Genomic DNA, 12,733 nt, shown 5'->3' with positions numbered 1-12,733 from the left:
GCAACCCGACTGATCAAACTGCATCCACAGCTCTTTAAGATGCTTTGTGTGAGCCGCGTTCTATCATATTTGCATTTGATCAGCGAGAATTCATAGTGTTGGCTTATGGTTATAAAAGCCTCTTTTGAAAAACCAATACAATTCACATCTTTTATTGGTTTTGTTGTTAGCATGCCTGCTGAGAACTGAACTTAATTTCCAAGAAGGACACACTGTACCTACCAGTTTGTCAACCTGGCAAAGCAGAGCTGTATGTATGGTTTTCATTTCACACTGAATTGAAGCCATAGCATAAACTAGAGCAGTTTTATAGCATGGACCTGAAGCAAGTGTCTTTGGAAACCTATTTACATTGAGGTTGTAAATACAACACTCTTCCTGTAGCGTTATATTTATCATCATCATCCCCTGTTAAGTATGGAATATTCAGCTGCCAGAAATAACATAAAGAGTATAATGAAACAATCGGTTCCACCGTATATTTGGCTGTGACACTCTGAGTACCTGAAGAAGAGCTCTGAGAAGCTTGAAAGCTTGTCTCTCTCTCACCAACAGAAGTTGGTCCAGTAAAAGATACTACCTCACCCATCTTGTCTCTCTCATAAAGAATGTACTTTCTTCCAGTCTGTTGTTGTTGAGGTGGAAGGGAAAACTTGACTCCCCGGTTAAAGCTGGGAAAGGGAAACTGGGAGAACTCTTGTTTTGATTCCCAGCGCATGATTCTGAGCCTAGAGCAGGAGTGAAATAAAGCCAGAATGTGCAGTGCCCAAACCAGCGCTTGCTGACATAAAAGACAAAGTGGTTTTTGGAAGCGAACAATGTTCTGTCTGTTTGGTCAGTAAACCAACTCAAGGGAGAAAAAAATGGCTCCAGTCTATGTCCATCTGGCTCCCCCTGGATTTATGTGTCTAGCTGGTCTACTACCCAAGATGAAATGCAACTTTTCAGACAGTACTAAGGCTGTTTAGAGAATAACCAAGTATGGCGTGGCTAGATCTTTTTAAAGCCACACATATGATACATGGATTTTGTTGTCTATGCTCTTTACATACAGCATTTTCATACTTGACCGAGGCTGGAAACACTAATCAAGTAACTACAATACTGTGCATGACAAGAAATGCACTGAGCCAGATTCTCAGCCCACCTGTGCCAATGGTACAACAGGGATGCAGGGCTGCTTTAGTGACTCATAAGATGGCCATGTCCCTGCTGCAGAGACAACACTATAAACAGACAAGCCCAAAGAATGGGGGAAGGAGACAATTAAAAGAAATAAATTAGTGCTGGAGTTTGGCGTGCATCAAACCTGTTAGTTCCAAGTTTTTGTGGGTGTCTTTTCTCTGAGGAGGTGAATAGTTCATGGCTGGTTTCATGGAAGAAGCGTGTTTAAAGGAGGGACCTGAAGGAGTACACATGGGGAAGCTGAGATTTAAGGACTGATTCTGATCCCACTTAGACAAGCATAGCTCAGGAGTAACTGCATGGGCAGCAGTAATATTGCACCGATGTTTCTGCGATCACAGGGCCCTCACTCCCACTAGTGAGCTGCTATTCACAGTGTCAGTACCACGGGACAACTCATGTGAGTAACTGCTCAACAGACTGAGTAAGGGGTTTGGGCCAGATGCTAACACTCGTACTCACACTGAGCAGCACCTTACACTACAAGTAGGCCCACTGAAATCAGTGAGACTGTCTGTGGAGTAAGATGCTACCCCACAGGAGTGAGGGGATCAGAATCTTAATACCAAGCCTTAGTTTAGTAAGGATTAGATTGTGACTAGGGGAGTAAGAACTTGCAAGCTCCTGTGCAGACACCCAATCCTTGGGTCTCAATGCATGGGAGTAAATACGTGCTGTGTGGCCATTTCTCACCCACCTACTCCAGATAGGGGGTCCTAGGCAGAGCTTTGGCTCTGCCCTCCCTGCTGTCCCAATGCCCAGGGCACCTGAGCCAGTACAGTGTGTGTTCTAATTTGCTGTGGGGATAGGCCTGCAGAAAATTACTGCCCCACTGGAGCAAGAGAGAAGCAGGGCAGAAACTGTGAACAGAGCACAGAGGTGTATTTGAGTCATACTGCCTCCTGGGGCTACTTCTGGGCTCTGGCAGTGTATGCATTGTTCCTTGCTCCAGACTGTGCTCACATCACAATATAGATCTTTAATACCAAGTCTTGGGCAATTCATTCAAGAAGCTGTCAGTAATCTAGGATGTTACGTTCTAGTTTCCAAAGCACTGAGCTCTGGAATGGCTTCCCCTGAGACATATTCCTCTTGGAAAGGACAGGGCAGAGATTCATCTCTGGAATGAGTGAGTCATAAGCATTTTGCTTCTTAAGCTTTGTCTGCACTCCAGACAGAACTTATGTCGGCAGAACTTATGTCGCTCTGGGCTGTAAATAAACCACCCCCCTGAGTGACCTAAGTTACACCAACATAAGCGCTCATTTGCACAGCTGTATGTTGGTGGGAGAGCTTCTCCCACCGACATAGCTACTGCCACTTGCAGAGGTGGTTTTATTGTGTCAACAGGAGAGCTCTCATATCTTCAACCAGACATGCTGCAGCTGCGCCACTGAGCCGCTATATGTGTAGCCATGCCCTTATTTTTATACAATAGGTAGTCCTCAACTGATATAAACTGGTGTCACTACATTGTAATAAATAGAGCTATGCTGATTTATTGGACCAGATCCTCAGCTGGTGCAACTTTGCTTTCCTTTATTTACCCCTCCTCTGTCCGAACTAGTACTTCAAACAAAAATAATAGCCCATATTCAGATCTGGTATGAGCACAGGCAACTCCCTTCAGGTCACGGGAACTTCACCTGCTTGCAACAAGTTTCAGATATGAAGGTGATGAGCGCTGTACGACCCCCAAAGATAAATGGGTCTGCATGTGGTCTAGGAAGTCTTTTCATATGCAGTTGTTGTTCCTATTCCTGGAAGCTTTAAAAAACTGAGTTGGGAGCTCAAAAGGAGCTGAGAAATGCAGGTGTTTTCACTTTTATGTTTAAGTTTTTCAGAAGGTTCTGAAAAGAACCAAGCAACATCTGCTTTTCCTAGCAGAAAGCGCCTGGAGAGACACTAAAACTGTCTCCTTGTCCTGTTCCCTTCAGACTGAGGGCCTGTTGTTACAGTCAGAGGAGGACAGGAATTTCTGGAATGCATATAGTAGGCCCAATCCTGCAAAGTGCTGAGCCTCTCTTTGCAGGGTGCTGAGTGTCTCTATTCCCTTTAGGAGCAGAGCACACTCAGCTTACAGGATCAGGTTTGCTGTGTGTGTTGCTGTTTCTCTATGTGATAGCAGGAACGTTATGAGATAGAACTTGGACACTAGGACTGCATCAAAACCAAGAATCAGCTGTTTCTATTCAGCCTGATTTGTGCAGCAGAAAAACAGATGGGTCTTACCTTCAAAAGGCTTTTTTATTTTCCCGTTGTTCCAAATCATTTCCATGTGTGATTGTAAAGGTGGGGCTTGGGCATAGCATCAAGGCAGCCTTGGATCTGGGCCTCCTCCCTTCTTTCCTGAAAAAGTACACTACTTTTCATCTTTGTTCTCCAAGTAAATGACTTACAGATGGGAACCCAGAAGGATTCTGATTGAAGGGCCAATAGCACAAGGTCCTGCTGGGTCCTGGAGGCCTCTCTGCCCCACTTTGTGTATGGGTTTGTATGTGGAAATAATCATTCATTGATAATTGCATGGCTCTTTCTAAAGAGCAGGCCTGATTCGCCTTTCCCTTGCACCACTGGAAATCAGACTGAAGTCAATGGAACTACATTTACGTCAGACTGATGGAAATGAGTGAAGAACCAGGCTTCTCATGTACCTTTTGCTGAATTAAATGATATTTCTATATGAGAAGCCAGGGGCATGACCAAAATTTGCCTAAGTAGGGAGACCAAGAGGTGCTGACTTTTTTTCGGCGTCCGGAGGGTTATCTCCCTGGAACCAAGCACATGTGGGTGAGCTCAATGGCACCTTAGAGGCACCCCCCATCCGCAGGGGCACAGATGGAAGTTTCCTCCATTGCACACAGGCATGGGGTCTTCCCCTTCTAAGGAACATCATCTCCTCAAGACCCCATAGCCCTGGCCTCCTCCCACCTCACCCAGACCAGAGGCCCTGCTTTGGGCTGGGTGGTCCCCAAGCTGGATCAGTGACCTGTATTGCTTCAGCAGCTCTGTGCTGTGGACTCAGCCACCCTCGCAGTCACGGAGGAAGCTCAACAGGTTGGGCTGGCTTTATGGCTTCATGCTGGGCTGAGGCAGATCCCGCGCACACCAGCCACCTACCTGGGGAAGTAACTGGGGTTTGCTGAAGAGAAGGGGGATGTTCTCTGCAGGGCCCGTATGGAGTGTGGCTCTGGGTGGTTCAAACCCTGGACATGAAGGCCAAGGGGGGCGGGGAGCGAGGAGGATGGTCTGGGCCCTCTTATTGCACCCCTGAAAGAAGCAATTAAGTAAGAGCTCTAAGGTTTAATCACTCCAATTGTGCTCTTCCTAGTCCTTGTCAGCAGCAGGAAGTCTGCCTAGTTCTTGGAACAGATATATCATGAAAAGCTCATGGTGCTGCTGGAAGTGGTGGTGGTGATTCTGTAGCTCCTGGAGATGAGCACTGATCCCATGCCCTAGGATAGCATGAAAGGGTGATGTGCCTTCCTTTGGGTATGACATAAAACTGAGGGCCTCAGCACTTGTGTTCAGTGACACCCCCACGCCACTTTTCATATGAGTAGGGTTATGTTAGCCCCAGGACCCTTACCAGAGTCCAGCTTGGGGAGTTACAAGTGCAGAATGGCAGCCTTATTCCACCCCAGAAGTGGCTGCAATTCAGAAACGAGTGCTTTCCTAAATGGAGAGTACTTTTAACATAGCTCTATGTGAACATTTCAGCTCTTTGCCACATGAACGCCTAGAAGCAGAGCCAGCTGCTGGCTCTAGTGCCTTTAGCTTATTAGCTCTGATTGCAAGCTTTTCTTCATATAAACCATTTCTTATCTCTACTCTGGCTTTACCACGCTGTTATGTTTGCCTGGATAGGATTGTGTTTCCAAAATAAATAGTTCCAAAGACAGAATACAACCAAACCCCATTTTCTATTCATTTTATGCCGTGTCACATCACAGTAAGAATTCTTTGTCCCAAGCTTAATAATTTGGCCTTGTATCATTTCTTTGCCTGGAGTGCTGATCCCTGGCTTCAATATCAGATTTATGTGACAAGTTTGGCTGGGCATGCGAAAGCATATTTGTTTTAAAGTTGATTTTGTTTCCAGGATAGCAATTGTTTCAAACTGTCTAACTTTTCCCCGGCAAATTGAGTCAGGCTCTATTTTACTGTAACAACACATCTAAACATATTAGACTGTTTCAAATGTCTGGATTTCAATGGCTGCCCTAGCATCAGTTCATAGTGCTGCCTGCTTAAAGAGTGTTGGAATCACTGCCATGCTACCTACAGGCTTGTATGTACATTGGAACCTCTATTCATTGGAACCAAAGATGCCTTAAGTGTCTCTGAGTACCCAGCTGTATAGTGGCTAGCCTACAAAAAGGCTATTTATTCACACTGGTTTTGAGTCACAGGGGTCTGTGCAAACATTTAAAAAATGTTGTTTTCTATATGTTCTCACTCGCCCACCCCCTGCACCCTGAGATTCATTTGTTGTGTTTTGTCTGGTTTTTGCAGTCCTCATGCAGACCCATTGAGTTTTGCATGCTCTCCATTCAAAACCATACACTAACTCAGGTTCATTTGAAATGTAGACCTTGGTTTGCCAAAAGGTTTGCTGAACATGGACCAGGGTTCCAGCTTTGCAGTGAAACATGATACCAGAGGAGTTGCTTCTTGTTTTAGGTTTTATTAAAAAAAGTTTCACCCAGCTCCAATTGTTAGCCCTACTCCTAGTAACAACACCAGAAATTCTCATTGACCCCCTGTTTGAAAGGGTTTGTGTTTGGAAGAGTGAGTTTTGAGTTCTATTCCCCATGTCACATGGATATGGTTTAGCTAACAGCTGTGGTTTCTTTCACACAAAGTAATATGGTTTTATTTTGCATGATTTCCATATAATGATGGCTTTGTAGAACTGTAAGAATTTCTGCAGTTCACGTGAGTACTCAGTGGATTTCAGGGGGTATTTTAGACTATTATTATATTTTGGAATTCACTTCTGAACCGTTCCCAGGACCTATAGGTTGAGGTTTTCAAACAAATTTCAGTGGGATTTGCTTAACTCTCTTATACTCTTTTGGAAATTTCTGTAGGAGGGAGAAATATGGTGATAAGTGGGGACAGAAAGTTATAAAATGTACCAACCTTTCATACCAGGAAAGTTCAGGTCCAATGCAAATGAGACTATGGTCTCAGCTTAGTCTCCAGTGACTATTTCTGTGCACTATAGCATGAGACAAACCTACAGCTAGCATACATAAAAAAGGCCCAGTGCTGTAATACAAGGCGTTATTTCAGGCCAAGGCTAAGCTGCATAAGCTAAGCAATGGGGAGAAATGTGCATAGCTTCTGCTAACAAAATTCCTATCTCCAACTTACAATTTTTACCAGTCTCTTATGAGCCTAGAAAACATGGCTACAAAGAAAAAAGATCTAAGTCTTTGTAGATAAAGAGGCATAAAACAGAAGTTGGTAGTCTCCCTCCAGACACAATTCCCTGCTGTTGATAAAGCTCCAAATATAGTAAATCAGCCTTGAATTCCTTCTACATACAAGACAGATCAATTCCCAGTCTTTCTCTTGCATATCCCAAACAAACAATGCATCACTAAGAAGCTCTATCAAAATCATGCCAAGTCAAACTGAACTGTGAAATATATTTCAAGTGTGGAAATGCCAATGGTTTAATCAACACCCCATGCCAATCTCTGTTCCTCTCCTCTTAGGGGACTCGTTGACATAGTTTTTGTACTACTTGAACTATATTAGTTTAAAATTGATACAATTAAAGCAGTGCAACTCTCTAGTTTGGATGCAGCTGAAGTGGTATAAAAGGACTTCTAATGGTATAGATATTCCTGTAAATTGTGTGTAGACCAGCCCTAAAGGTATAGTCCCATTCAGCAAAGGGCTAATTTGGAAGAGGTCGTTTGATGGGGAAAAGAAAGAAGGGAAAAGAACTTAAGATCCTGGAAAGAAGGATTTAAGGCAGAAGAGAAAAGTAAGTGTTAGTGTCTTTCAGACTCACAGGAGTGAAAACCATATTGTGAAATAAAACAACAGTAAATGCTTTTCATGTGTGCATACCTTCATAATAACTGACACGTGGCAATACAGCGAACTCCAGCATTCCCTGTGGGGACTGTTGCTGTCCCTGGCTGCATCTTGACTTTTCATAAGACAGCTTGTGGTGTAGGCTTAGGCAGAGAGCCCTGCCAACTCTGCAGCCTTTAGGTTAGGAGGCGAAAAGAAATAGTGCATTGTAGGAATGCGACTGGTGAGACTCAACTCATGAGAAATGGCCAAGTGAGATGTGCTCCTGGATATGACTTTCAGTTTGCTCGGTGGGAAGGGGCATCTTTCATTTTATTTGTAGCTATATATTCACATATCTACTAGGCAACAATAAGGAAATGTAAAATGATTGTTGCAGTGCAAATTCTGTTCCTCAAAATATCAACTTTTTATCATCTGAGAAGTGCCTGGTAACTGTTTTAACACAGCAAAAATCTGGTGATACTCTTGTCACCCCATAAGTCATATAGAAGTGCTTCAGTTAATGCCCGGGACACACTCTGATTGAGTAAACACAAAGGCTGAGATTCCGTGCTACAGCTCCAGTACAGCAAAGTTCAGACCAGGGTGCAGCCCCCTAAATAGAGCAGGGCATATAGAAGCAGCTCTACTTTGCAGCACTGCCGTCCCTCCCTCCCATCTCGGGGCTGTTCAGTTCTATGAAGGCAGGGCCGGCTCCAGGTACCAGCCGACCAAGCACGTGCTTGGGGCGGCACGTGGGGCAGGGCGGCACTTGGGTTTTTGTTTGTTTGGTTTTTTTTTTGGTTCATCGGGGCAGCAGCAGAGGGTTTTTTTCATGCTTCGGGCAGCGTGGTGCTCGGGGGCGGGGCTTGGGCGGCATAGTGCTCGGGGGAGCAGGGGTTTTGGTGGCACTGGGGGGTGGGGTTTGACAGCGCAGCGCTCACGGGGGAAGTGGCAAAAAAGTTAGAGCCAACCCTGTATGAAGGTGAGAATCTCTGTAACAGTGTAGGCTCTCCTGCTCCCAACACACCCCTTCCTGCCTTGGCTCTGGCCTGACACACCCCGAGGCTGGAGTTTGTGAGGGGGTCTATGCAGGTCAGCTTCAGCAGTCCTATACTGTGCCAGTGTCCAAAGAATTCTCCCAGCCAGCTTACGGACTTTTTATACCCTCTGTGCAATAGCCAAAGTGCAAGGAGAATCCCTCCCCATGGCTTCAGATTGCAGTCTGAATACCATTGCGCCCAGGGCCAAGACGAATGTACCTTCCTTCAGAACTGAATTTACAAGAAAGTTATGCTAGGCAAAATTCCTGTTTGCCTAGCCCCTGCAATGTATGCTGCATAACTATATATATAATAGTATTCAAACACAAACTAGCGATGGACAAACCTTAAGAGGCAACAGCGAGGCACAGCTCCAGTTTCTCATGGCCTGAGGGTGCTCACACATGGGTTGAAAGTTAAGCCTGTAACAGAGATATGAGCTATCAACAAAATTTGGATCCAGATCCAAACTTCCTCACCGCTTGAGAGTGTTCATATCCAGGGATTTAATTCAGGCATCTCTACTCACCACAAACAAACACAACAGGCATTCTATGTAAATGTACCCCTTACTGTGTATATATGTGCAGAAATCTGAAACCAGAATTCTGCTTACTTACCCTGTTCCATTTCCTGATTTCCTCCAGTGCTTATTCAGCTAAATAGTCATAAACATAATGAGGATCCAATTCCATGAGAACTGGAAGTTGGTGCTTTTCCTCAACCTAAAGCATGTTTATGTGGCTTGAGCAATAGGAATATAGAGTTTCTACCGATAGCCACACCAATTTGTATGGGAACTTGTGATGGGTTGTCCACCCCACAGAAGGCCTGAAGGGGTTAAGGTGGCTCGGTGAATCAATTAACTGCCTTGGCTACACCTATTGATACCACAGGAGGCATGTTTTCCACAATGACAAGAAATTGGCAACTAGAAGCAGAGAAGTTGAGAGGCTGCTGCATACAGCTGCTGTGTATTTATCATTTAACAAGATGTACAGGAGATCGTCCCATCTATATTAAGAGGGTGTTAAGGTTGAGAGTATGTATCAGTAAGATAAGGGTAAAAATCATTACATGGATGTTGTAATATCACTAAGCCAAACATTACTCACCCAGGAAATTCAGAGTTAAGGTTACACTTAAAAGAAATCCAACCATGATAAAGTGAGGAATTCATAGGCATTCAGGGCATCCAGACATCCTTAATTCTGTCCCATAGTGATACCATTCAATAACCATAAAAATTATAAATTTTTAGTGTGAGATCCCAGATTAAACTGACTTTTAAAGACACATTAGCTATTTTACTTATTTTCCCCTGGTGATGCCACCAGCAACAGAAGGAAGTAAGTTATTTCCTTATTAGAACAGAGAATCATCAGCTGCTTTGTTGTTAAACCTGGGGTGAAGCATGTGTGTGTACTGGGGAGTGTGGTGTGTGGTGTCTTAATGTTGATCTATAATGTGGCAAGAGGGAGCCGCACAAAATGCAGTACCACTGATCTCGGTGCAGGCCTGCTGGCATGTATGCATGCTTAACTCTACTCCTGTGAATGATGGTCCCACTGAGATCAATGGGACTGCTCACAGCAGTAAAGTTAAGTATGTGCATATATGTTTGCCTGATCGGGGCCTTAGATACATGCATGGCACTGAAATGAAATGGGGCTATTATTCTGTAAAGGATCACTTTTATGTTGAATAACCTGTCCCCATCAAAGTCACTGGCAAAACTCTCATAGGCTTGAAGGTGGGGTGGGGGAGGAGGAAGAGGAGGAGGCAGGATTTCACCCATGCCAGAGGATAACAGTGGGAAGTGTTGACTGGTGGAATGCTACAAATCACACTCCATTGCACAGGGAAAGTCAGAGGAGCCCTTTCTACCGCTTTTCTCATCATGCCAAAAAAAGAATAATTTCTCAGTTTCTGATTCAGTTCTTTCTTGGACCTCCACCAACCTAACATTCCTCAGTCTGAGCTTATTCTCTGGGTCACTGACAGACAGATGTCTGCAACCTGGGCACACAAGGCACCACCTGTTTTACCATTTTTTTAAAATATAAGAATCCATCTACTGCACAATTATAAACACTGACTAATGGCAATGACGTCTTCAATCCTTTTTATATTGGTCTCCACTTTTCTAAGTGAATTTTGTGCCAGATTTCCAGCCCTGGAGTGGGGCGCCCTCTATTCACAGACTAGGAACAGCACAGACAGAGGCAATGCAACTCCCCACGCTGCCCTGCCTCCCATAGGGGAACTACCTCTAGGGAAAAGAAGGTAGATCATTCTCAATGCCCATTCGGCCCTTGGTCTGTTGGCTGGGATTGCCAGTTAGGGGACCCTTTCACTACTAGGCTATGCCTACACTACAAGCTGGGGATGTGACACCCCTGCTTGTGTACACACATTCCCATCAAGCTAGCTGTGGTATAAATAATAGCATAACCACAGTTGCACAGGTAGAGGCAGTGGAGGCATGTCTGAGCCACGCTGAGCACAAACCCTCATGGAACCAGTGGGCATGTGCTTTGCATGGCTCAGCTGTTGGAGCCAGTGCTACCATGGCTACACTGCTATTCATACTCGTGCTACTTCGATGAGAGCTACCCCGCATATGTGACTTGAACAGGGTAATCACAGCCCTAGCCCATAATGTAGACAGAGCCTTAGCGTCAAATGTGATGTGGGAACTGGGCGAACATCACCCTTCACATGGGCCAAAAAGAGTCTCTAGGAACCCGGGCAAGACGTAAACAAGCACTAAGTAATGAAAGAATTTATATTTCATCTGTGACTGACTCAACCAAAAGGGTGAGGTGAATACAATTCATTTGAATGATTATTCATTTTTGTTGCCTAAGCTTTTAACACTAAACATTTTCCTTGAAAAATGCCTCCATGGTAATGTTTTTCTCCTTTGTTTCAGTTATACAGCTAAACAAAGGCCTGAAAATCTGTAACAGGTCAGCTTCTGCTCTAATTGGATTCTTATTTAGGATGCCTCTCAGGAGCCACTTGACATAAATCACACTGCAAGCATTTTTTAATCTTAGCAATCCTTCTTGAGCCGAAGGAGGCCCCAAAGCTGCAAACCCGCCAGCTGTGACAGAACTAGACCTTCCGAGAGAACACATGGAAGTGGGAGCTGAGTGCATTGCTCACCAAACCAGGCATATTCAGAAACACAATGAAGCTCTGATAAGTGTAAACTTGCTACAGGAACATGCTCAGACCTGCTAAGCAGACGGAGACCCTGTACTTAGAGACATCAGGTGGAGCTCTCCTGCTCCACATAACCCCCCCTCCCATCGAGTTCTGCATTGCATTGTGATGTTGGGTTGCATTGTCCCAAAGGAGGGGGTTACAACTGTCACACGTTACCTTACAAAACCCATCGGTGAGTGAGTTTATACAGTTATTAGTGTCACTTCCTCAATACACAGTTGGCAGGTAAGTCCATTTCCATTGTGCCAAAAGTAAAATACAATAGGAAGTTGGCTTGGTAAAACTTCGGATTCTTACACGGGCCCCACTCTGCATCCATGCAGGCGAGCATGGGGTGTGAGATACCCCCTTACGCTATTGTGTTGGCTATTGGTGCTGGAGTCACAACAGCAGCCTCCCGGGGTTTCCTACTCCCCCTCTCATACACGTCCTGGTGGTCAGCCCAGCTGCTCCAGGAAACGGACTGCCATAGCTTACTCCTCCTATGGAGCAAGGGGGAAGCAGGGACTGAATTGTGACTGAGTCACATTTTGGTTCCTGCTATGCTGCCCTTTCATCTAGGCAACTGTAGGACTGAATAGAGCACTCAGGGAGAGACACTGCAAAGTAAATTGGTGGGTGTGAGCTTTCCTTCTGATTTACTGTATGGGTATGATGAGCAGAGGGGGACCAGCTTGCTAAAGCGGCGGCTGAAGGGATCCACGGCTGAATAAAAAGCACATGTCACTGAGGACTTACTTGCTCTAGCCAACTTTCTGCACAGCTCACAGAGGGAAACCAGTTTGAGGAGATGTGATACTTTGCTCGGTAAGGGGAAGGGAATATCTGGGTACAGCACAAAAGACTCAAAGTTAAATGCAGTAGAAATCTGCCTAGGGAGTAAGTAGTAGAATTGCTCAATTGCTTGAGTTAACTTTCTGATATCCCAACACATACATATTTAGGCTGTTTACAATTTACCGAGTCTTTTTGTACTGCGTTCGTACAGTGCCTAGTGCAATGGGCTGCCAATCATCAACTGGGCTCCTAAGTGCCAACATATTACTAATCATAATGGAAGTATTATGGGCTAACAGTACATACGGTTTTAAATTCACCACCCACTGCTTATTATTTAAAAGGTGCCATAGGCAAGTAAAAATGTGGCATGCTCTTTGTTACATGCCTATCCTATTCATTCCTTTTTATTCAGTTTTTCAAACACAGATTTATTTTACATTTATTTAATGATGCTA

General features: G+C 44.6%; 1 long non-coding RNA gene across 1 annotated transcript in view; it reads right to left on the bottom strand.

The window, feature by feature from the left end:
* Window positions 1-3,416: 3,416 nt before the first annotated feature.
* The window catches only part of LOC116827008 (uncharacterized), a 75,001-nt gene continuing 65,684 nt past the window's right edge, over window positions 3,417-12,733 (bottom strand). Inside the window, exon 3 of the long non-coding RNA XR_012655232.1 lies at window positions 3,417-3,534. This is a non-coding gene — a long non-coding RNA (uncharacterized LOC116827008). The remainder of the gene's footprint in view (window positions 3,535-12,733) is intronic.

This window comes from Chelonoidis abingdonii, chromosome 2 (genome assembly GCF_003597395.2).
Source record: "Chelonoidis abingdonii isolate Lonesome George chromosome 2, CheloAbing_2.0, whole genome shotgun sequence".
NCBI classification, from domain to species: Eukaryota; Metazoa; Chordata; order Testudines; family Testudinidae; genus Chelonoidis; species Chelonoidis abingdonii.
This window is presented reverse-complemented; position numbering and strand designations above follow the sequence as displayed.